The sequence below is a fragment of the Lissotriton helveticus genome, chromosome 6, assembly GCF_964261635.1.
Source record: "Lissotriton helveticus chromosome 6, aLisHel1.1, whole genome shotgun sequence".
NCBI classification, from domain to species: domain Eukaryota; kingdom Metazoa; phylum Chordata; class Amphibia; order Caudata; family Salamandridae; genus Lissotriton; species Lissotriton helveticus.
Genome location: NC_136067.1, coordinates 735,127,391 through 735,152,985, shown reverse-complemented (window position 1 = coordinate 735,152,985; position 25,595 = coordinate 735,127,391).

Sequence of the window (25,595 nt, the reverse complement as noted above, 5' to 3'; positions counted from 1 at the left end):
TTTTAGGTGTTTTAGAGCCATGGAGAGCTCAAAATGCCACTGTCACATAATTTACTTTTTGTCTCAAACTGTTATCAATCTGCATCTAGGCTGAATACGTTTTAAATTCCAATTTCATGAGTAAAGTTTTCTTCCATTTTGCAACTAACTGCTTTCCTGATCATCCAGAAATTAGTTTAATGGCGGAGTCTATGACAGCACACTGGATAGCTTCCATGTGGCTATTTACTAAGCTACTATTAACAAAGCTTGGCTTCTGCAAACATGAAAAAGCAGATAACACTGCATTTTAAAGGGTATGAAGGATCTATATCACCACAAGGTATCTGGGATGTTTTTAAAGAAACCACAAAAGGTGAGGTCATTACCTATCATAGTGCAACATCTAAATTTAAAAAAATGACAAGGTCTCTTCAAGCTACACCTCCGGATCTGAACTCACATTGAACCAGCATAACAATAGCTTCCATTTTTGAGGGTGAGAATGAGACCAAGATAAACTTCAAATGTATTTCTTAGAGAAAGAGATGTTCAAATGATAGGGTAGCAGATTTGTGAGGAAAGTGAACATGCATTGAAAATGCTTGCTTGGCATATAAACAATGTCAAGAGCAAGAATGCAATTCTGTTAATTAGGATTCAGAAAACGGACACTTTGACTTATGACTCAAAAAAGCTAGGTCACTTATTCGATTGCTTTCAAAACATATACTGTTAGAAAGGCGAACCCGGGGGAGGCAAAAGGTGTCTGACTGACCACCCCTAGGTCTACCCCTCCTTCAGAGAAGGGACCGAGCGATGTCGAGAGGCCTCTGACGGGAGGGCCCTCTCCTAGAATCGTACAGCAGAGTAACCACACCACTACAAATATACACCACACGTAGATAGAGTTTTCAATCTTTATCGGTCAATAAGTATCGTTTCAATATATACAGCAGATCCCGAGATCTGGAAAGTCTTGTGGCAAGGGGCAAGGTAGCGGGACAGTCTTATAGATGGTCGGTTGCAAGGAGACCCTACGCACAGCTCTCAATCCTCGAGCTGGGGGGTTCCGGAAGGTTGGGCCGCGGCAGCGCCAGTAGGCTCCAAGGTGGTTCAGCGAGTGTGGACCGCGGCAGCGCTGGCAGGTCCCAAGATGGTTCAGCGAGTGTGGACCGCGGCAGCGCCAACAGGTTCCAAGATGATTCAGCGAGTGTGGACCGCGGCAGCGCCAGCAGGTTCCAAGATGGTTCAGCGATTGTGGACCGCGGCAGCGCCAGCAGGTTCCAAGATGATTCAGCGAGTGTGGACCGCGGCAGCGCCAGCAGGTTCCAAGATGATTCAGCGAGTGTGGACCGCGGCAGCGCCAGCAGGTTCCGAGATGGTTCAGCGAGTGTGGACCGCGGCAGCGCCAGCAGGTTCCGAGATGGTTCAGCGAGTGTGGACCGCGGCAGCGCCAGCAGGTTCCGAGATGGTTCAGCGAGTGTGGACCGCGGCAGCACCAGCAGGCTCCAAGATGGTTACAGCAAAGATGGACCGCAGCAGCGCCAGCAGGTTCCAGGTAGAACAGCAAGGGGAGTTCGTCTCAGGGTCAGCCGCGACAGCGTCAGCAGGGCTTCTCGACTCCGGGATACAACTGCCGTCCTACTCCGGGGCTGGCCCAGATATAGGTCTGGCGTCCTTTGATGTCCGGACCCTCTCGCCTGGGGGTCAGAGGGGCCGGGATGATGGTGTCCAGACACCCAGCAGGGGTTGGGGCCAGCGCTCAGGGAGACCGGAGGTCGATCGAAACCAGGCATCCGGGGACGGTTGGAGAGCCATCGAAACTCCCCTCTCCTTGTTATGTTATGTTATGTTATGTTAATTAAAATTTATTAAGCGCGCATACGCCCAAAGGCTTCTTGGCGCTGGAAAGAGATAAAAAACATAACAAGGATAAAACAACGAAAGTCTCTATTTCAAATATGCCTGTGTGAATAGATGCGTTTTAAATGCCTTTCTAAAGGCAAGAAACTCCTTGCACTGCCTGAGAACTGGCGGCAAAGAATTCCACAGGGTTGCTGCTAAAAAATGAAAGCTGCTACCTCCCTGTCGTTTCTTCTTAAAGCGAGGTACCTCGAGTAGGTCTTTGTGGGCTGACCTCAAGCTACGTGAAGGAACGTATCTGCCAATCAGCTGTTTGATAAAGGAAGGGCCCTTCCCTTGCAAAGCCTTAAAAATAATACAGCCAGCTTTAAATTCAGCTCTTTGAGCCACAGGAAGCCAATGCAAGGTCTCCAAGCCTGATTTGATCGAGACCCATTTGGGAACATTACAAATCAGTCTCGCGGCTTGGTTCTGCAGGTACTGCAGTCTTCTAAGTTGGCCTATAGGTAGGCCTAAATAGAGACTGTTAGAAAAATCAATATGGGAGAGGATTAGAGCCATGACCACCTGGATTAGGGCAGAGTGGGTAAGGAGGTGTGCAATTTTCCTGATTTTTCTCAATTGGAAAAAACCAGAGGACACCACCGTACCGATCTGAGATTTTAAAGAAAGGTCCTCGCTAAGAGTAACCCCCAGGCTCTTTACTGTTTGTGATTTCTTTGGGGGAAGGCCCATGTCCGTGGGCCAGAAATTGGGGCTCCAGCCAATTTCACTCTTGCCGGGCAAAATCAGCTCGGTTTTCCCCGGATTTAATTTTAGATGGTTTAAAGACATCCAGTTCTGGATCAGAGTCATGGTTGATTGAAAATCCTCCACAGCATTTGGGGAATTGAGTGTAAAAACTAGCTGCAGATCGTCTGCATAGTTATATACAGTGACTTTGTGTTTACTCAGAGCAAAAAGAAGGGGCCGCATATACAAATTAAATAATAAGGGGGAAAGGGAAGAGCCTTGAGGGACCCCGCAGAAGGAATTAAGTTTAGGAGCTGAAAAAGATCCTAGACAGACAGACTGGGTGCGTTCAAATAAGAACGATTTCAACCAAGCCAAAGCAGAGTCTCTAAGGCCTGCCTGTTCGACACGGTTGACCAGAATGGAATAGTCAACCGTGTCGAATGCGGCAGACAGGTCGAGGAGCACAAGGGCTTGGTGAAGATTATTGTCAGCATTGGACCTCAAGATGTTCTGGACAGCCAGTATGACTGCCTCAGTAGAATGGCCAGGCCGAAATCCCGCTTGGTTGGGTTGCAAATAGCCCGATTCTTCCACAAAATTTGAGAGGCAGTTGGTAACATGGGCCTCCAGCATTTTGGACAAAAAGGGCAGCAGGGATATAGGCCGGTAATTCGTGAGGTCCGATGGATCCACACCGGGTTTCTTCGTAAGGGGTATCAATAAAGCCTGCTTAAAACTGCTAGGAACCGTCCCTGAGGTGAGCGAGTTGTTTAGCAGGGACAGCATACTATTAGGAATGGCACGACCAATTTCCTTCATGATTTGAGGGGGACAGACGTCCATAGGGGAACCCGATTTGACTCTAGCTAATAGCTCTGAAAAGACTTTCAAGTCCATAAGGGGAAAAGAGTGTAAAGTTAGGGGGTTTAAAAAAATGTCATCCACAGGGGCACACATTGGAAGAGTGGAGATGTGCTGTTTGATCAGTAAAATCTTTTCATTAAAGAAATCATTCAGGGAATTGCATAAAGCTTGTGTAGGAACAACCGGAGGAGAAGTTCTTTCATCGTTACAGAGGTCGTTCACTATCCTGAAGATCTCCTTTGACTTATTAGTAGAATTTAAAATTTTAGATGAAAAATAGGCAGTTTTTTGAGTTAGTAATATTTTTTGGTAAGCCTTTCTTGCTAGGCAATAAGTAGCCCTGGCTAGGGGGCAGTACTGAGAGCGCCATGCCCTTTCCTGTTGCCTCACTTCCAGTTTTAGTTTTTTTAGCTGAGGAGTAAACCATTTATGTGCATCCTTGCTCCTAGCACTGCAAAGGCGAGTAGGTGGAGCATAAATATTAATCGCGGAGGAAAGCCATTCTTTAAGCCGAGAATCAGCCTCCTCCACGTTAGTGCTCTCCAGGGGAAGAGAGGCATTTAGAAAATTTAAAAACATGGGCATATCCATGGAGGTCCATTTCCTAATAGTCCTACAGGTTTGTAGCTTAAATTGAGTGTTCTTTTCTAGTTTGAAAGAAAAGCTTATGCAGTGATGATCAGACCAGCTGCAGGGTTTTATAGCTATTGAAGAGATAGGTAAATTCAACGACCAAATTTGGTCGAGGCTATGACCTTTCTGATGGGTCTCAATATCGATAAATTGTATCAAATTGAGATCGTCAAGAAGTTCCTTTGTCTCAGCAGCTTGTGGGTCTGACGCTGTGTTATCAAACCAGAGGTTTAAGTCGCCAACCAAAAGGAGTTTGGAATGGTTGGTGACCAAAGGAGCCAATGACTCAGCTAAGGTAGAAGGGAATGTAGCCATATATTGCGGAGGACGGTACATTAGCACCAGTACAAGTGTTCCGTTGGGGGTATCCAATTTAGCAACTAAGTTTTCTGTGTTGGACAGAGGCAGAGATGACAGTTGTCTAAGTTGGTGTTTTTTGTTAACAATGATAGCTACTCCTCCCCCAGCTTTCCCTCCCGGACGAATGGCAGACAGAATGTAAAAGTCCGCTGGTAACGCTGCTAAGATGTCCGGCAGTGAGTCCGGGGTAAGCCAGGTTTCGGATAATAGCAACATGTCAAGATGTGAATCCGCTAATAACAGGAAAATATCCGTTTGATGTTTGATCATGGAACGAGTATTTAAGTATTTACACTTAAATGTACAAGTAGTGCTGGGTGGGGTAGTGAGCATCGCGTATTTAGGAACAGAGTCGGCTATCGACGTGACAGAGTTGCTAATGCCTAAACTGGCAGTTCGTTTAGCCGTGCTGTGGGGAATGGGAGGACACATCGATGTTGTTGGCCGTAGCGCTAATAAATCAGCAGATGTGTATATGTAGGAGCAGGCGGAATCCCCAGCCCCTAGTCCCGGACGCTCGCGGACGAGCGCAGACGAGCTTGACTCTAGCGCGACTCCGGCGCGCCTACGTCGCGCCCGCTGCGCTCGTCCGCTGCGCTCCCTCCAGCACATTGCGTTTTATGTGAAGGAGCCTTGAGCAGCTGGACCGCTGCCTCAGGTCCCTGTGCTCTCGGACTCCTCCCAATATGGCGCCCGCTCTCACCACCAGACCAGCACCAGTCGCTGCGGTAAATGAGCCGCCCTCCACTCAATCGGCATGGGAGCCGCGGTGGACCGGAGCAGAGGAGCTACTGAGTAAGGTAGGGAAGGCTGCGCTGTTAATCAGCTGCGCTGCAAGCTTTAAGCGGAACAGTAATAATTACAACAGCCTATGGGAAATTTCGCTGTTAAAATAACCGTTTTAAATCACAGTTAGCCAAATAAAACTTTTAAAATGATGCAAACGAACACAGAAGCAAAATAAAACGTGAGAGTCTCCAAGTATGCCCTTGTGCGCTTCTCTTTCAAATGGCGCCGGGATGCTGCCACCAACCCGGAATCCACCGGTTGAGTGGCCACTCTACCACCCGGAGGGTTCTTGGTGCCTCGATGGCGGGCTCGCTGGGGCCGTGGACGCAGCTGGTCCGGGACCACGTGTCTGTGACGTGATGGGCCCAAGATGGCGTTGGGCCTGGAATGTGGGTCCGGGGAGGGCACCGGACCGGTAATGCTGGGGCGGCCCGAGTGTGCCGTGTCAGTGGTTGTGGGCCGCCGGGTGGCGGATCTGGTGGTTTGGAGGGCGTGCAGAGGTGTGTCCGGGGCCCGCCATGCGGGAGGGGTAGGACCACGCCACGAGGCCGGGTCCAACACACGTCCCCTCCAGCTGAAGGCGGGGGAGAGTCACCCATCTTCTTGGGGATTCTCCTTGCCAAGGCGGAAGAATCTGGAGAGGCCGTCAGCGTTGGCGTGGTCGTTGCCAGGGCGATGCTCCACGGTGAAGTTCATCCCTTGGAGGGAGATGGACCAACGTAGCAACTTCGGGTTCTCGCCCCGCATCTGCATCAACCACCGCATGGGCCGGTGGTCGGTCTGTACTCGGAAGTGGGTGCCGAAGAGGTAGGGCCGGAGCTTCTTTAGGGCCCATACGACGGCGAATGCTTCCCTCTCGATGGTGCTCCATCGTTGTTCTCGGGCCAGTAGGCGCCGGCTGATGAAGGCCACAGGAAGGTCAACTCCGTCAGAGTTCGTTTGGGACAGTACGGCCCCAATGCCGTGTTCCGAGGCGTCAGTTTGGATGATGAACTCTCGGCTGTAGTCGGGGGCCTGGAGCACCGGGGCGGTGCACATGGCAGTCTTTAGTGTCTCAAAGGCTACTTGGCACTCGGGGGTCCAGTGCACCTTCGGGGGTAGCCTCTTGGAGGTTAGTTCTGTGAGGGGCCCCACAATGCTCCCATAGTCCTTTATGAACCGCCGATAGTATCCAGTGAGCCCCAGGAAGGCTCGGATGGCGGTCTGGGTGACGGGGGGCTCCCAGGTCTGGATGGCGTCGATCTTGGGTTGAAGGGGAGCCACTTGGCCGCTCCCCACTTGGTGTCCCAGATAGGTCACGGACCCTTGACCGATCTGGCACTTGCTGGCTTTTATTGTTAGTCCGGCCCGTTGGAGGGCCATCAGGACCTTCCAGAGGTGGGTCAGGTGCTCGTCCCAACAGAGGCTGTACACCGCAATATCGTCCAGATAGGCGGCACTGAACTCTTCCAGCCCTGCCAGCACCCGATTCACTAGTCTCTGGAAGGTGGCCGGAGCATTCTTCATGCCGAAGGGCATCACGTTGAAGTGGAAGTGGCCATCGGGGGTCGAGAAAGCGGATAGTTCTTGTGCCCCTGGCGTGAGGCCGATTTGCCAGTATCCGGCCGTGAGGTCGAAGGTGCTGAGGTACCTGGCGGCTCCCAGGCGATCGATCAGTTCATCCGCTCGGGGAATGGGATGGGCGTCAGTCCTGGTGACGGCATTCAGTCCCCGGTAGTCGACACAGAACCGCAGCTCCGGGGGCACCCCGGGGGTGGCGACCTTAGGGACCAGGACGACGGGACTGGCCCATGGACTGTCTGAGGGCTCGACTACCCCTAGGGCTAGCATCTTGGAAACTTCGGCTTGGATGCAGGCCCGGACTCGGTCGGGGACTCGATAGGCTCGGTGCCGCACGGGCGGACTGTCCCCGGTGTCGACGTCGTGAACACACCACTGGGTGACTCCGGGGGTGAGGGAAAATAAGTTCGCAAATTGACCCAGCAGTTTCTGGCAGTCCTGGCGCTGTTTGGGTGTCAGCGCGGGAGAGAGGGAGACTCCCTCGACGGAGCCATCTTTCTCGGAGGTGCTCAGGAGGTCTGGTAGAGGCTCGGAGTCGTCCTCTGCTCCGTCATCGGTAGCCAACAACAGGCTCAGTTCGGTGCGGACAAAGTGGGGCTTGAGCCGATTGGCGTGTAGGACCCGGAGGGGGTTCCGGGGGGACTCCATGTCCACTAGGTAGGTGACGGGGCTCTTGCGCTCCACCACGTTGAAGGGCCCCGTCCATTTGTCCTGGAGGGCGCCGGGGTCGACCGGGGACATGACCCAGACCTGCTGGCCCGGTTCGAATTCAATGGACGAGACATTTTCATCATACCAGCGCTTCATCTCCTCTTGACTGGCCTTCAGGTTGGTTTCGGCCAGTTCCCGGAACTTCCGAGTCTGGTTGCGGAGAGTCAAGAGGTATCGAAAAACATCGGGCGGAGTATCGGAGGCGGCCAGCTCCCAGCCTTCCTTGACCAGGCTGAGGGGGCCTCGCACCGGGTGTCCATATAATAGTTCAAAGGGGCTGAACCCCAGGGACTTCTGGGGTACCTCCCGGTAGGCGAACAGGAGGCATGGCAGCAGAACGTCCCATTTGCGCCGGAGGGGCTATTCTAGGCCCTTGATCATTCCTTTCAGGGTCCTATTAAATCGCTCCACTAGTCCATTCCCTTGAGGGTGATACGGGGTGGTGAACTTATACGATGTCGATCCCTACTCGCTCGAAGGGAGTGGTCACCACGGGAAACGGTTGGAGTGGGGCCTTGATTTTCCCCCCACTCTTTCCGCTGGCTTGGCAGGGCGGACAGGTTCGGCAGTGGTTGTACACATCGCGGCGCATCTTCGGCCAATAAAAGTGGGTCACCAGGCGGCTGTAGGTTTTGTCCTGCCCCAGGTGCCCGGCGAGGGGCCCATCATGTGCCAGGTTTAAGAGAAAGTCTCTGAAGTGGAGGGGGACGACTAGCACTCGGCCGGCCCCCAGCTCAGCGATCTTTTGTTCACTGTACAGGAGGTCCTGGTCCCAATAGATCCAGTGGGACCCCGAGGAGTCTCCTGTGGCTTGCGTGGCGGCTTGTTGTCGGAGTCCCTCAAGGGAAGGACATGTCTTTTGTTCCCGACGGAACTGCTCGCGGGTGGGGCCCCCTTCTTGGCGCCACTGGGCTAGTTCGGGAAGGGGCCCGAGCTCGGGAAGTTCTTCATGGCTGGGGCCCTGGGGCCCCAGTTCGGGTTCGGCCGTGGCAGTGGCCGGTGGCGGAGGTGCTGGCCATTCAGGTTCTTCGGGCAGATTGTCTTTGGTTGGGACGGCGTCCCGGGTGGACATGGATCGGGTCATTACGCAAACCCATTCAGGAAGGCCTAGCATCCCCAGATGCTCTCTTCGCTCGATCTGTGCCCAGGGGGAACTTTCCAGGTCGTTCCCTAGGAGGCAGTCCACCGGGGCATCGTCTCGGACGGTAACTTTCAGCATGCCGGACACTCCTCCCCACTCGAAGGGGATGCGAGCCATCTGGCACAGGCTCTCGGAATTGTCCGCTGACCGGACAGGGCACAGAACGTGGGGCAAGATTTGTTCTGGGGTCACCAGATGGCAGCGGACGGTGGTTATGCTGGCCCCCGTGTCACGGAGAGCCTCGGCCCGGCGTCCGTTGATGGTGACCCACTGGCGGTACTTCTGGGTGTTGATCGGAATCTGGTCTCGGGGGATCATGTCTTTGTCGCCCAGGGAGGCGAGGCACATGGCCGCGGACTCCCATTCTTCTGGTTCCATAGGGACCTCTTCTTTTTCATCCTTTTCTTCGCTCAGAGCAGCTACAGTGATTTGTCGACCGGGGGGCCCGGTGGTGCCGGGCCGCTGGTTCATGGGGCAGAGAGGATCATTGGCATAGTGACCCAGCCGCTGGCATCTGTGGCACGTAACGTTGGGGCGTGGCCCCGGTCGGGCTGGATGGGCCCCCCTCGGGCTGGAGGCTGGTGTAGAGGAGGCGGGCAAAGACCCCGGCGGGAGGTCTCGGCCTCGGCTGATGCCAGACCCGCCGCCTCGCGGCCGGTGGTTCCCCGGGGACCCTCGTCCGTATTCTCCTGTGGTGTTCCGGTGGACGCGGTTGCTCGCCCACCGATCTGCTTCGACCGCTAGCTTTCGCGGCTCGGTCAACTTGCTGTCGAGGAGGTGCTGTCGTAGTTCAATGAAGCAGTTGTTGGAGAGGTGCTCCCATAACATCAGGTCGACCAACTGCTGGTAGGTAGTGACCTGACTGCCTTTGACCCACCCCTCGAAGGCTCTGCTAAAAAAGTTCACATATTCTACCCAAGTGGTACCGGGAATTTTTTTACATTCTCGGAACCTCTGCCGGTACATTTCGGGGGTGAGTCCGTAGCGCGTGAGTAGGGCCGTTTTCATGTGTTCATAGGAGGTCATTTCGGTGTCAGGGAGTTCCAGCAGGGCGTCCCTCCCTTCGTTGACGAACTTCCCCCACAGGCCGGCGCCCCAATCCTTCCGGGGCACCCGATGGGCGGTCATGGCCACCTCGTAGGCTTTGAACCATTGTTGGATATCATCGTTCTTGTAGTATTCTTTGACTACATCTTTCGGTAGGTGAACCTTGGTGTCCACGGGAGGGGCCGAGGTCTTGGCCCCGGCCGCGCTATCTTCGTTGATCTTGGCCTTGATTTCTAGTTCTCTCAGGCCTCGTTCGTGTTCATATGCTAGTCGTTTTTCTTCGAGGTCACGTTGTCTCCGTTTCTCTTCTAGATCCCCCTCCAGCCGTAGTTGCTCGAGGGCTATCTTTTTCTCCGCTAGCTGGAGTTCTCCGTCTAGCCGGAGTCGTGCAAGCTCCACTTCGTGTAGCCGGTTGCGCTCTCGTTCTCGAGCGTCTTCATAGATGAGGTCCGCGTTTAGTGTTGCGGTTCTTTCCCCCGTTGGGGGTGCGCTGGTTTCCTGTTGCCCGTTCGGGCCATTCTCCTCTTGGGGTGGTCTGTCTCGGGTTTCCACCCAGGCTTGTAGGGCCGATTTGAAGTCCTCTTTTGTGCTCAGGCCAGTGGTAGCGATACCCATGTCTTTACAGAATTGTTTTAGTTCTTTGTGGCTGTATTCTTCTATCTTCTCTTTCTGGAATTCGGCAGGTAGGTTGGTTCCTTGGGTCGTCATGGTCTCTGTGTGTTTTTCCGTCGTAGCGGGTAGATCACTCTCTGTACGATTTTGCGTTGGCTCGGATCGCAGCGCCAGCCATCAATGTTAGAAAGGCGAACCCGGGGGAGGCAGAAGGTGTCTGACTGACCACCCCTAGGTCTACTCCTCCTTCAGAGAAGGGACCGAGCGATGTCGAGAGGCCTCCGACGGGAGGGCCCTCTCCTAGAATCGTACAGCAGAGTAACCACACCACTACAAATATACACCACACGTAGATAGAGTTTTCAATCTTTATTAGGCAATAAGTATTGTTTCAATATATACAGCAGATCCCGAGATCTGGAAAGTCTCGTGGCAAGGGGCAAGGTAGCGGGACAGTCTTATAGATGGTCGGTTGCAAGGAGACCCTACGCACAGCTCTCAATCCTCGAGCTGGGGGGTTCCGGAAGGGTGGGCAGCGGCAGCGCCAGCAGGCTCCAAGATGGTTCAGCGAGTGTGGACCGTGGCAGCGCCGGCAGGTCCCAAGATGGTTCAGCGAGTGTGGACCGCGGCAGCGCCAGCAGGTTCCAAGATGATTCAGCGAGTGTGAACCGCGGCAGCGCCAGCAGGTTCCAAGATGGTTCAGCGATTGTGGACCGCGGCAGGGCCAGCAGGTTCCAAGATAATTCAGCGAGTGTGGACCGCGGCAGCGCCAGCAGGTTCCGAGATGGTTCAGCGAGTGTGGACCGCGGCAGCGCCAGCAGGTTCCGAGATGGTTCAGCGAGTGTGGACCGCGGCAGCGCCAGCAGGTTCCGAGATGGTTCAGCGAGTGTGGACCGCGGCAGCACCAGCAGGCTCCAAGATGGTTACAGCAAAGATGGACCGCGGCAGCGCCAGCAGGTTCCAGGTAGAGCAGCAAGGGGAGTTCGTCTCAGGGTCAGCCGCGACAGCGTCAGCAGGGCTTCTCGACTCCGGGATACAACTGCCGTCCTACTCCGGGGCTGGCCCAGATATAGGTCTGGCGTCCTTTGATGTCCGGACCCTCTCGCCTGGGGGTCAGAGGGCCGGGATGATGGTGTCCAGACACCCAGCAGGGGTTGGGGCCAGCGCTCAGGGAGGCCGGAGGTCGATCGAAACCAGGCATCCGGGGACAGTTGGAGAGCCATCGAAACTCCCCTCTCCTTGTCTCTGGTTGAGTGGCCACTCTACCACCCGGAGGGTTCTTGGTGCCTCGATGGTGGGCTCGCTGGGGCCGTGGCCGCGGCTGGTCCGGGACCACGTGTCTGTGACGTGATGGGCCCAAGATGGCGTTGGGCCTGGAATGTGGGTCCGGGGTGGGCACCGGACCGGTAATGCTGGGGCGGCCCGAGTGTGCCGTGTCAGTGGTTGTGGGCCGCCGGGTGGCGGATCTGGTGGTTTGGAGGGCGTGCAGAGGTGTGCCCGAGGCCGACCCGGGCTGGATGGAGGGCCGATGTCGTCCGGGGCCCGCCATGCGGGAGGGGTAGGACCACGCCACGAGGCCGGGTCCAACATATACCAAGTACAAAATGATGCTTCTAATGAAGACATGGAGGACTTTCTAAAAGATATTGGAATCCCCCCTTTATCTATTGATGAAACAGCAATGCTTACCTAACTCACCGAGGAAGGGAAATCACTAAATCATAAATAAGTTATACAACTGTAAAGTGGTAGGAGAAAATGACTTTCTATTTGAATTGTATTAAGCTCTTGAATCTGATTAAAATGTTTCACTCACTAAAATAATAAGTAATATTTTACATGGGGTAATATTCAGAGGTACCTTAGCATGACTGCTCAAAAAAAGAGAAAGATCCAACTGGCTCGAGCTCTGATCGTTCAACCATTTTCCTAAATTGTAATGAAGAAATATTTACTAAATTGTTGGCAATGCAAATACTTGTAAAAGCTTGCAATTTGATACATTTAAATCATATTGGCTTAATTAAGTGTGTACCTTGTGACCAAAGCCATCATTTGTTTCCCCTCCCACAAATATACAGCTCCTTTTATTATCCTTTTATACCCTAGATATATAAATATAAAGGTTCACTTTAAAGCACAAACTCCTTCCTGTCCTCAACTAAAAACCATTTCTGTAAAGAAATGTGTAATAAAAAAAAAAACACATATGTTATAGTTGTCAGCCTTAAGGTGGTCTTCCGCCAAACTTTTGGTCTTCCTCCTTGATTTTTGCTAATCTCGTTTTTACTGATCTTAGAACATTGGCTACTTTCCCACTGCTACCCGGTGCCAAGTCCTTGTGCTCACTCCCTAAAACATGGTAACATTAGCTCTTCCTTAACTGCCATATTTAAGTCATCTATAAGTCCATAGTAAAGTAGTTCTACATGTACCAAGGGCAAGCTAAATGCTACCAATTGGCCTGCATTACTTGTTGTTCCACCGACTGAATGAGCCATTTAAAACATGTCTCAGGCCTTCCCTTGCAGCCCGAGTGTGCAGTTTTAACTGAACTTTCGACCTGCCAAAACAACCCCTTTTCCAGGTCCAAATATTCCTCTTTAATACATATAAGTCACTTTTAGGGTCTGCCCTGGACAGCCCAGAGGGCAGGTAGAATTGTATTTTAAAAGTTGGACATGTATGTTTAGGTTTTACATGTCCTGATAGCGAAAAACTCTTACATCCATTTTTCACTACTGCAAGGCCTACCTCTCCCATAGGATAACATTAGAGTTACCTTATTGCATTTAATAAGCAATACTTTTCTAAAGGGAACTGGTAACCAGATCATGTTTTGTGTCTTCATGTTTGGTGTAAGGGTAGTCCTCCTTCTGTAATATCCACAAGTCCAGGAGTGTGATAAGGAGTGGGTATGATGGCCCTATTTTCATATCAGGTGCACCCTTTGAAGTGGGAAAAGCTTCTGTAGTTCCCCACCTCAAAGAAGTGTCCGCAATGTCCAGCATCCATGCCCTGGTCCCATTCTGTCTGGGGACAAAATAGGCAAGTGAGAAGTTCTTTGTAAGTGTACAAAGGCAATGCCTTTGAAGTGAAAGTGTGGTTGGTAATATCAATCAAAAATAGACACAATTATTGACTTTTTAATATAAATTGAGCCTAAAGTTGAAAATATTTAATACATAATTTTAATATAAAGTATATTAAATGTATCCCACTAACATTTAACATATGTGTGTGTGTGTGTGTGTGTGTGTATATATATATATATGTATATTTATAACACACACATATGTGTGAAGGTGAGGAACCTGCCAGCCTCCTACTCACTTCCCCTTACACTCGGCCAAGAGATACACACACACTGTGGATGCTGAATCAATGCTGCATTTCATTTATATTACGTGCGGTAAGCATCGTGCAATACAGAAAAACACCCAACGCATTTCACCATTCCTAATGTATTGGTCAGGGAAGTGAGTTGGATACATATATATTTTTACTACAAAATCAAAGGTTACAGGGACGTTATAATCTGGAAATAGGATTTTAAACAAATTAGAAATTCACTGAATTTCCAAAGGTTACAGGGACGTTATAAATAGACTCAGATATTACACACACCAAACCATTGAAATTCAGCAGTTATAGTTATCTGAGCTAACTATAACTTCCACTTCCACACTGCACTGCTTATGTACTCACATATTACATCACTCATGACATGGTCAGTGACATCACTGATGACATCTCAAATTACATCATCCACAGAACCACTCACACACACATGCACACCCTCATAAAACCTCTCATACACCCACTCCCACCCATTCACAAACCTATATCAGTACGCACACAACCAATCACTCATTCATAAAGCAACTCACACATTCACTCACTCCTACTGCCACTTACCCACCCACTAATTCATCCATACAGCCACTCATGCACCCACTCATTCACTAACAGCCACATCCACTCATTCACCCATACAGCCACTCACACTGTCACTCACTCACCCATATAACCACTCACACACCGACTCACTCTCCCTTACTGCCACTCACACAGACATTCACTCTCTAATACAGCCACTCACACACACCACTTACACACTCAAACAGCTACTCACTCACCCATGCAGCAACTAATACACCCACTCCCTCACCCATGTAGCCACTATCGCAGCCATTCAGGCACCCATCCAGCCTCTTGCACACCCACTTACACACCTATGCAGCCACTCACTCGTCCATACTGCCACACACACGCCCACTCACTCTCAAGTATAGCCAATCAAACAGCCACTCACTCACCAATACAACTACTCACATACCCACTAACACACCCATACAGACACTCAGGCATCCTCTCACACTGATACAGACAGTTAGACAGCCACTCAGATGAGATGTAGTAGAAATAGTATGACTATTACTAGTACAGAAAGAATAGCAATTTAACTTATGCCTTAACTTAGTATATATCTTTAAGTCTCAGAAATGTTTATGAAACACTTACTCTCATGGGATGATGTCATCAGTAATGTCATGAGTGATGTCATTTGAGATGTCCTCAGTTATGTCACTGATCATGTCATGAGTGCTGTAACATGTGAGGTAATATGCAGTGTATTGCAGGGGCAGAAGTAATAGTTAGCTCAGGTCACTAAAACTGCAGAATTTCTATGGTTGTGTACAAGTGAAATCTGAGCCTTACTATAATGTCTCTGTAACCTTTTTTTTTTTTGTTATGAAAAAAAGTGTACTCCATATAAAGGAGCTGTTCTTCGCCTAAACTTGGGAACTACCCAGAGTTTCCTGCTTTCTTTCATGCTTAATTTATGCAGCACTCTAAGCCTGAAGGGCTATTATTTTTTAATATATACTGACACTTTCAATTACAAAAACTTTGAAGGGATCTTTTGCACTGCTTATGACCTCACATATTACATCACTCATGACATAGTCAGTGACATCACTGATGACATCTCAAATGACATCATCCACAGGACCACTGACACACACATGCACAACCTCATAAAACCTCTCATACACCCACTGTAGGAAGGTGGATATCTGACTATGGTTACCCCCAAACTTTTTGCCTGGTGTTTAGCTGGTTTTTGACTTTAGTTGGCCTGGCATCCTGCTATCCAGGGCCCCAGGCTAATTGCTCTCTCCTTAAAATGGACTCCATGTACCTTAGGTACATACACAATTGGAATTGGCACACCTTATTGGCCCCTGTAACAGTGTACCCAGGTACCCAGGGCATAGGTGCTTCCAAGGCCTACCAGGGGCTGCAGCATGTATTGTGCCACCCCTGGCCTGGCCTCCATATTTGACACAACTGGCTGATCACTCAGCTGGGGTAAGTCGGTGTAACCACCCCTTACTTAGGTGTAGTATGCCTATACCTAACCTAAAATGGACACATATGTTCCTATCAGCCACTCCTATGGAAGGCCTCATCAATCCTGGAGGCAGAGTGCTTGGAAATATGTGAGATGGTGCTCTGGCATGAGCTGAGCCTGTCTGCAGCTTTCGGAACCATGTCCTTTAGCTGTTCCATGATATTGCCATACCATATACTCTTAAGTGCATTATAATCCTCGCGGTTAAATGCTATCTTAGGTTTGGCTTTATCAAAACATGTCGAGTAAGGTGTCATACGAATTGGAATACTACCCCCTTGCCAGTTCTGGCGACGGGGGTAGCATTCCACCCTTCTAGAGGGACACGACATGTACCTAGCCTGAACCCCGGTTAAAGTTAAACAGAGCCTTAGCATCACAAAATGGATGCTGCCACCACAGACACAAGTCTGACCTCCTGCTGCTGGGAGTCCTTCCAGCGAGGGCAGCTTGGACAAAGGGTTTCCTGCCTGGGGAGGTGCTAGCACCACCCCAGACAGGATTTTGTGTATTGGGTAGGACAGGGCTGAATAGAATCAGACATGCCTGGGGCACACAAGGTGTCCCTGTGCATAGGCCAGTTCAAACCCGTGCTGGGGCTTTCCAGCCCCAGTCCTGGCGCGAAACTGGACAAAGGAAAGGGGGTGTAACCACCCCCCTTCCTGGTTCCACCCAGAGGAGGGACCTAGTAGGTGATCTGGCCCCCCAGATTCGAATAAGAGTGGGAGCTGTGTCCTGAGACTTCAGATCATCCTGAATCAACTTGAAATACAGAAGAAGACTGGACTTCGACATTCTGCTGCTCAGAAGACGGAAGAGAATCTCCCTTGTGGCCAAGGAGTGACCACCCTGTGAACACAGGCACCAACCAGCAACTCAACGTCTGCTTTGCCGCCGCCTCCCGCCGGAGCCCGAGCCCAGAGCCTGACAAGACCCAGACTCCCAGACTTCTCACAGCCCGATCCACAGTCCCTGCAAAGAAGGGACCCGTGGAGGCACCGAGAGACGTGGGACCGGACCTCTTGGAAGTCCCCCGAAACGCTGACTGCGCAGCATCAGAGGCACCCTCGACGCTGTGCTTTGGGGTTTGAGAAGCCCCAACCTCGAGCAGCCGTTGCACCGAAGATCAGCCCCCCAGCATCTCCACGATCTGCGTGGGGCCCTTTTGCATTGTGCCACTCGACGCGCCTTCCTGTCCACTTGCCACGTGGCTAGTGGCCATCTTGGTGATGAAACCTACAATTTTCACTGCAGGTCTGGTTGCTCCAGACTTGCCCTTGCTCCTGTAAAAAGGAGCCCCTGCTCTGACCTTGCTGGTCCGAGTAACAAGCCTTTTTCGATTCCTGCGTGGCTTGCATTAGCCAAGGCCTGTTTGCTTCAATCAAGTTGCCGACACCGCCAACAGCGAGAAGCCTGCGTGGGACAGCTCATGACCGACTCCTGGATGTCTTCGACCCCTTGTGTCCACGTGGCTGCAGAAAGAAGCTACACCTCGACACCTGTTTGCACCCGACATCGCCTGGTTCCACTCTGGTTCCACGGTAGTCACTGGCTAGTGACTTTGAACACTGTCCCCTCTGCTTTCAGGTCTTCACCTCTTCAGATCCACCCTTGGATCCACCGGAACTCTTCACATCGAGCCGCCTGCAGCATCTTCAGCTCCAAGCACCATCGACCTGCGTGACGAAACCTGACACTACTTCGACCCTATGCACCCGCTTCCTGTGGGTGAGGTAACTCAGCTCCGCCGGTGTTCCCACACTGGTACACACCTCTAGTGTCTGTGTCTGAAGTTTCATCCTTCTAGGTCACTCGGAAGGTTCCTTTCTAACTAACTTTGTACTTTTTACGCACCATAGACTTTGCATTGGTGAGTGCGTGCACTTTAAACACTGCACCCGAGTCCCGCGGGCCTTTCCCGACTTCTTCACTGTTAGTCCCGAACAGCTCCAGCGATTCCCCAGGCCCTAGGCCTATTTCCTGTCCAAGTGGCATCTCTTATACTACTTTCTTAGTATATGGTTTAGGTGGCCCCTAGGGCTCATCCATATTGTGCAACTTTTGTGTATTTTAACTGTGTTTTGTTTTAACGCATTTGCTTCTGTGCTCATAAAGAGTATCAGGGATATTTGTAGTAATAAATCCATATATATTTTCAATATATATCTGTGTGGTGTCCTTTCATTTGGTATTCAAGGGATTGTGTATGGTAAAACAGCTTGCTTCACATGCCTTTACAGAGTTTAGCCTAAGACTGGTTAGTCCATGCTACCCCTAGGATAGCTTGTCTATAAGGTTGACTTTACAACCTGCACCATAAGGGTTGCTTGGCATGGTACAAGGTGATCACTAGAACTAGTGAGCATCATATACCAGGCCAACTTCTCACATTGGTGGCAGCGGTGGGATTTGAGCTTGCTGTTGTTTTACCATTACAATCTTTGAAAATATAATTTGAAAGATCATACAGGTACCTGATAGGTACACTAAAACAAGACTAGATATACTTAAGTTCTACTGAACTTAGTTGTTGTAGAGGATAGGGAGTAGCACACCCTGACTACAACTACTAGATAGGTTTTGTAGGAAAACACCAGTGTAGGTAGATTGCAACACATCCACCACACTAGAGCAATGTCTGGAGCAGAGGGATCCACTGGACCCATCTCTGTTGAGAGTGACCCTCCAAGGGCACCATCCAAATTTGCTACCTTTCCATTTAAGGAACTGAGGCAACTGTGTTCCATGAGAGGAATCAAAACAGGTCCTTCTCCTACAGCAGGACACCTCAGAGAGCTGTTAGACCAGTCTGAAGCTCTAGGGAACTCCAAACCAGGCCCCTCAGGGACTGGGGATGGAGGATCTCCCACTGAAGATGATAGCCCTGATGCCCCTGCCCCTGTCATCCAGATAGATGAGGAAAACCAGACCACTGGGAATACTCAGCCTGAGGAAGAAGAAGAGGGGGAGGAGGTAGAAGAAAGTGATTCTGATGATGATAGAGATAGCCAGGTGTTAGTCAGCAGGCTTAACCAGGCTAACCTAAGCTTATTTGGGACTGAAGGTGGGTCCAACCCATTCAGACCCCCAAATGGACTTAACCAGGAGCATAGGAGGAGGAGGAATCACTCAGGTGAATCCAATACTTCCCATGTTTCTAAAGGATCTCATGGCAACTCCAGAAGGGAGTTGACTAGCCCTCAGAGAAGGGAACATGAGGCCAAAATGAGAGAGGCTGAACTTAGGATCCAGAGACAAGAATTAGAAGTTGCCCTGGCCAAAGAGAAACTTGCTAGAGCAAGGCAGCCTAGAGAGAGTGGATTAGACTCCACTGGTGGCAGCACTATCCCTAAGGATAAAGACAGGTCCTATGACAATAGAAACCTGAGTAAGATTGTGCCCCCCTACAAAGTTGGGGATGATATCCACAAATGGATGACTGCACTTGAGAGAGCTTGCAAAGTACAGCAGGTCCCTCAGGAGCAGTGGGCAGCAATCTTGTGGCTCTCCTTTGAAGGTAGAGGCAGAGACAGACTCCTCACAGTTAGTGATGGGGATTCTAGAAACTACCTGGTCCTGAAGAGTGCTCTGATTGATGGGTTAGGCTTAACCACTGAACAGTACAGGTTAATGTTCAGAGACACCCAGAAGACACAGACTCAGGACTGGTCTGAATTTGTTGAATGTGCCACTAAGGCTCTGGAGGGCTGGTTGCTGGGAAGTAAGGTTACTGACTATACAGGATTGTATAATTTAATTATGAGAGAGCAAATCTTAAGTAATTGTCAAAATCAGCTTCTACATCAACACCTGGTTGACTCTGATCTGACCTCCCCACAAGAATTGGGTAGGAGGGCAGACAAATGGGTCAGAACCAGGATCAGGCCTAAGAACCAGGGTGGTGACCAAAAGAAAGAGACTACCAAGCCTCAAGAGAAGGGTGGGGATAAAAGTAAGGAAAAGACTTCCCCAGGGCCCCAAAACTCAAAGGATGGGGGTGGGTCCCAAGACACTTCTTCAACCCAGAAAAAGCCTTATTGTCATGTCTGTAAACAGGTTGGGCATTACAAAACAGACAGCTGTTGTCCCAAGAATGGCAATAAAGAGAATATACCTCCAAAGCCAGCTCCAACACCTCCTGTTACTATCAGCAGTAATCCCCCAGGAAGTGGGAGCACACCCAGGAATCTGGGTGGGTTTACTTTTGGAGGACAGGTGGATTCTGGCCTAACCAGGTCCCCTACCTCAGATACTCTTGTCTATGAGACTGGCATGGGGTTTGCCAATTTCACTGCTTGCCCAAACACTTTGAGCAAGTATAGACAGGAGCCCCTCATCAATGGCTTGAAAGTTGAGGCCTTTAGAGACACAGGGGCTAGCATCACCATGTTGGCTGAATGTCTAGTCCCCTCAAGGCAACTTTTACCTGATGCCACATATCAGGTGACAAACATTGATGGAATAGAAACCAATCACCCCATGGCAGTAGTAAATCTTAGCTGGGGAGGTGTCACTGGCCCAAAGAGAGTGGCAGTGTCATCAAACTTGCCTGTAGATTGTCTACTGGGGAATGATTTAGAAATCTCAGCCTGGGCTGAGGTGGAACAAGAAACCCATTCTAGAATGGTAAATCTCCATGGAAAGGTTAGTGGGGCTGTGATGGCTACAGCCCCAATACAAGATGTCCTTCCTGAAAAGGTTGGTAGGGCTGAGCAAACCTCAGCCCCATCTTTAGCTAACTTCCCTCCTGAAAATATTAGCAGGGCTGTGATGGTAACAGCCCATACCCAAACTGAGTCTCCTCCTGAAAAGGTTGGTGGGGCTGTGATGGCCACAGCCCAAACTCAAACTGATACATGTGTTGTGAAGCCTGAAAAGATGGATCACTCCACACAAACAGAGAGCATTGAAGAGGAAGAGAAATCTCCCTCCCACCAGACATTAGGAAAGGATCAGCCTCCTCAGGGAACTGATCTTACCCCTGATGAAGGAACTGTCCCAGAGGTTGTTAGGCCTGGCCTGACAGAGCCTCTGATGACAGTGGACCCTTCTCAGGTGGGACCCAGTCTGGAGCAGGTATCCTGCCCCTCTCTACCTTGCCTTACTCAGCCCAGGGCTGCAGAGGACAAGAAGGTCAGTGAGCCCCAAAGGGCCCCCTGTCAAATAAAGCACCCCCATCAACAGATTAGGGGCACCGAAACTAGTTGCCCTAGTGAGGTGAAAACTTTAAAAACTCCTGAGGGAGCCCCCTTAAAAGTAGTTAGGGACCTCCCACAGATGGATTCTGTTGGGCACAGCCAAACCTGGGGCCCCAAGGCCCCAAACCTGACCTGTCCCTCGAGTAAGCCAACAAGAGGGACCCAGCCTCCAGCTTTAGGTAGCCAGAGGTTGACCCTGAGAGCACAGTGCAACTCAGTCAAAGAAAGAAAGGCACACATGGTGGAGAGTGATTGGAGGAAGCTGAGTCCTACAAAGGGATCTCTCTTCAGTACTCCATCCCAACACCAGCCTTTAACTTTGCAAAGACACACCACAGGTAGAGATTCCCTATGGTGGAGACCCTCAGATACCCTTAGGGTGAGGGATTGCTTAGTGGACCATGAGACAGGGGGTAACCAAGCCAGAGCTGGTACTTCCTTATATGGCCACTTAGGCAATATAGGCTTACCTGGTCAAGGATAGCCTTATCTCCTTTCGTTTGGGGGGGTTATGTAGGAAGGTGGATATCTGACTATGGTTACCCCCAAACTTTTTGCCTGCTGTTTAGCTGGTTTTTGACTTTAGTTGGCCTGGCATCCTGCTATCCAGGGCCCCAGGCTAATTGCTCTCTCCTTAAAATGGACTCCATGTACCTTAGGTACATACACAATTGGAATTGGCACACCTTATTGGCCCCTGTAACAGTGTACCCAGGGCATAGGTGCTTCCAAGGCCTACCAGGAGCTGCAGCATGTATTGTGCCACCCCTGGCCTGGCCTCCATATTTGACACAACTGGCTGATCACTCAGCTGGGGTAAGTCGGTGTAACCACCCCTTACTTAGGTGTAGTATGCCTATACCTAACCTAAAATGGACACATATGTTCCTATCAGCCACTCCTATGGAAGGCCTCAGCAATCCTGGAGGCAGAGTGCTTGGAAATATGTGAGATGGTGCTCTGGCATGAGCTGAGCCTGTCTGCAGCTTTCGGAACCATGTCCTTTAGCTGTTCCATGATATTGCCATACCATATACTCTTAAGTGCATTATAATCCTCGCGGTTAAATGCTATCTTAGGTTTGGCTTTATCAAAACATGTCGAGTAAGGTGTCATACGAATTGGAATACTACCCCCTCGCCAGTTCTGGCGACGGGGGTAGCATTCCACCCTTCTAGAGGGACACGACATGTACCTAGCCTGAACCCCGGTTAAAGTTAAACAGAGCCTTAGCATCACAAAATGGATGCTGCCACCACAGACACAAGTCTGACCTCCTGCTGCTAGGAGTCCTTCCAGCGAGGGCAGCTTGGACAAAGGGTTTCCTGCCTGGGGAGGTGCTAGCACCACCCCAGACAGGATTTTGTGTATTGGGTAGGACAGGGCTGAATAGAATCAGACATGCCTGGGGCACACAAGGTGTCCCTGTGCATAGGCCAGTTCAAACCAGTGCTGGGGCTTTGCAGCCCCAGTCCTGGCGCGAAACTGGACAAAGGAAAGGGGGTGTAACCACCCCCCTTCCTGGTTCCACCCAGAGGAGGGACCTAGTAGGTGATCCGGATTCGAATAAGAGTGGGAGCTGTGTCCTGAGACTTCAGATCATCCTGAATCAACTTGAAATACAGAAGAAGACTGGACTTCGACATTCTGCTGCTCAGAAGACGGAAGAGAATCTCCCTTGTGGCCAAGGAGTGACCACCCTGTGAACACAGGCACCAACCAGCAACTCGACGTCTGCTTTGCCGCCGCCTCCCGCCGGAGCCCGAGCCCAGAGCCTGACAAGACCCAGACTCCCAGACTTCTCACAGCCCGATCCACAGTCCCTGCAAAGAAGGGACCCGTGGAGGCACCGAGAGACGTGGGACCGGACCTCTTGGAAGACCCCCGAAACGCTGACTGCGCAGCATCAGAGGCACCCTCGACGCTGTGCTTTAGGGGTTTAAGAAGCCCCAACCTCGAGCAGCCCTTGCACCGAAGATCAGCCCCCCAGCATCTCCACGATCTGCGTGGGGCCCTTTTGCATTGTGCCACTCGACGCGCCTTCCCGTCCACTTGCCACGTGGCTAGTGGCCATCTTGGAGACGAAACCTACAACTTTCACTGCAGGTCTGGTTGCTCCAGACTTGCCCTTGCTCCTGTAAAAAGGAGCCCCTGCTCTGACCTTGCTGGTCCGAGTAACAAGCCTTTTTTGATTCCTGGGTGGCTTGCATTAGCCAAGGCCTGTTTACTTCAATCAAGTTGCCGACACCGCCAACAGTGAGAAGCTTGCGTGGGTCAGCTCGTGACTGACTCCTGGACGTCTTCGACCCCTTGTGTCCACGTGGCTGCAGAAAGAAGCTACACCTCGACGCCTGTTTGCACCCGACATCGCCTGGTTCCACTCTGGTTCCACGGTAGTCACTGGCTAGTGACTTTAAACACTGTCCCCTCTGCTTTCAGGTCTTCACCTCTTCAGATCCACCCTTGGATCCACCGGAACTCTTCACATCGAGCCGCCTGCAGCATCTTCAGCTCCAAGCACCATCGACCTGCGTGACGAAACCCGACACTACTTCGACCCTATGCACCCGCTTCCTGTGGGTGAGGTAACTCAGCTCCGCCGGTGTTCCCACACTGGTACACACCTCTAGTGTCTGTGTCTGAAGTTTCATCCTTCTAGGTCACTCGGAAGGTTCCTTTCTAACTAACTTTGTACTTTTTACGCACCATAGACTTTGCATTGGTGAGTGCGTGCACTTTAAACACTGCACCCGAGTCCCGTGGGCCTTTCCCGACTTCTTCACTGTTAGTCCCGAACAGCTCCAGCGATTCCCCAGGCCCTAGGCCTATTTCCTGTCCAAGTGGCATCTCTTATACCACTTTCTTAGTATATGGTTTAGGTGGCCCCTAGGGCTCATCCATATTGTGCAACTTTTGTGTATTTTAACTGTGTTTTGTTTTAACGCATTTGCTTCTGTGCTCATAAAGAGTATCAGGGATATTTGTAGTAATAAATCCATATATATTTTCAATATATATCTGTGTGGTGTCCTTTCATTTGGTATTCAAGGGATTGTGTATGGTAAAACAGCTTGCTTCACATGCCTTTACAGAGTTTAGCCTAAGACTGCTTAGTCCATGCTACCCCTAGGATAGCTTGTCTATAAGGTTGACTTTACAACCTGCACCATAAGGGTTGCTTGGCATGGTACAAGGTGATCACTAGAACTAGTGAGCATCATATACCAGGCCAACTTCTCACACCCACTCCCACACAGCCCCTTTCGTACCCATTCACAAACCTATATCAGTGCGCACACAACCAATTACTCATTCATAGAGCAACTCACACATTCACTCACTCCTACTGCCACTTACCCACCCACTAATTCACCCATACAGCCACTCATCCACCCACTTACTCACCAACAGCCACATCCACTCATTCACCCATACAGCCACTCACACTGTCACTCACTCACCCATACAACCACTCACATACACACTCACACTCCCTTACCGCCACTCACACAGACAATCACTCTCTAATACAGCCACTCACACACACCACTTACACACTTAAACTGATACTCACTCACCCATGCAGCAACTAATACACCCAATCCCTCTCCCATGTAGCCACTATGGCAGCCACCCAGGCACCCACCCAGCCTCTTGCACACCCACTTACACACCTATGCAGCCACTCACTCGTCCATACTGCCACAGAGTGGCGTCACTAGGGGGGTGCGGGGGGTGCGGACCGCACCGGGTGACACCCTCACATGGGGGTGACACCATCTGGTTGCGCCCCCCCCAGCAGGCCTCTGTACATGGCACCCCCTGCTCCGCACCCGAAGGCCTCGGAGAGACTCGATCCGCTTTAAAAACAACAGCGAACCGAGATATTTTCTCACCTATTCGAATTAAAATGTTCTCATTAGTTAAAGTTTGAAAACTGTAGTAATGAGGGCCTCCCGCCATTTATATGGAAAAAGACACAGTGCTAAAGAGGGGGGGCCGGGGAGGGGGGGTATTAACTGCTTGGAAATTAGCTTTTACTTTAGCTGTTTCATATCGCTGGTGCCTTGTACACAGATTTCTTTTTGCATCTTGAAAAGCTTTAAAAGAGAAACCACATGAAAGCGGCAGAGAGTGTAAAAGGGGGGGGGCTGCCACCCCCTTCCCCCCCCCCCCCAGGGGTTTAATGTGCGAGAGAGAGGGAGCTAGAGGGAGTAAGAAGACAGAGAGAGAGAGAGAGTTAGAGTGAGAAAGACAGAGAGAGAGAGCTAGAGTGAGAAAGACAGAGAGAGAGGGAGCTAGAGGGAGTAAGAAAGAGAGAGGGAGACAGAGGTAGCTAGAGGAAGTAAGACAGAGAGAGAGAGAGGGAGCCAGACAGAGAGAGGGAGCTAGAGGGAGCAAGACAGAGAGAGAGGGAGCTAGAGGGAGTAAGACAGAGAGAGAGGGAGCTCGAGGGAGCTAGACAGAGAGAGGGAGCTAGAGGGAGTAAGACAGAGAGAGAGGGAGCTAGAGGGAGCTAGACAGAGAGAGGGAGCTAGAGGGAGTAAGACAGAGAGAGAGGGAGTCAGAGGGAGCTAGAGGAAGCAAGACAGAGAGAGAGGGAGCTAGACAGAGAGAGGGAGCTAGAGGGAGTTAGATAGAGAGAGAGGGAGCTAAAGGGAGTAAGACAGAGAGAGAGGGA